Here is a 532-nt window from a genome sequence, read left to right as displayed (position 1 = left end):
AGAGGGGCTTTAGAGTAGCATCTGTCAGAACACTGAACATCAATGGCCAGAAGAACAAAATATGAGCTGATGTCTTGCTGGGCAGAACATTATGATGTACCCTTGCCTGCCATCAAAGTAAGGGCCATCGTCATTCAAAATAAGAACCATGTTTTATATAGAAGAGCCATGAATTCACGTAAGCCATGTCAAACTTGGCATGTATCAGTATTTCAAGGACAAATGGAAGACCGTTTCTACAGGTAACCACCAAAAAGGATCATCAGAGCCAATTCCCAGGCTCCAGAAATAAATGGCATCACAAAATATAGACAAAAACAAACAAACAAACAAAATGACCTGATTCAAGATAAACAAAGGACTTGAAATAAAGTTGTTCAGCTGGGCGCAGTGGTTCACACCTGTAATCCCAGCACTTTGGGAGGCTGAGGTGGGCAGATCACCTGAGGTCAGGGGTTCCAGACCAGCCTGACCAACATGGAGAAACCCCGTCTCTGCTAAAAATACAAAAATTAGCCAGGTGTGGTGGCGC

This window comes from Mandrillus leucophaeus, unplaced genomic scaffold, assembly GCF_000951045.1.
Source record: "Mandrillus leucophaeus isolate KB7577 unplaced genomic scaffold, Mleu.le_1.0 Scaffold440, whole genome shotgun sequence".
NCBI lineage: Eukaryota > Metazoa > Chordata > Mammalia > Primates > Cercopithecidae > Mandrillus > Mandrillus leucophaeus.
The sequence above is the reverse complement of the archived record's forward strand: the minus strand, read 5'-3'. Positions refer to the sequence as shown.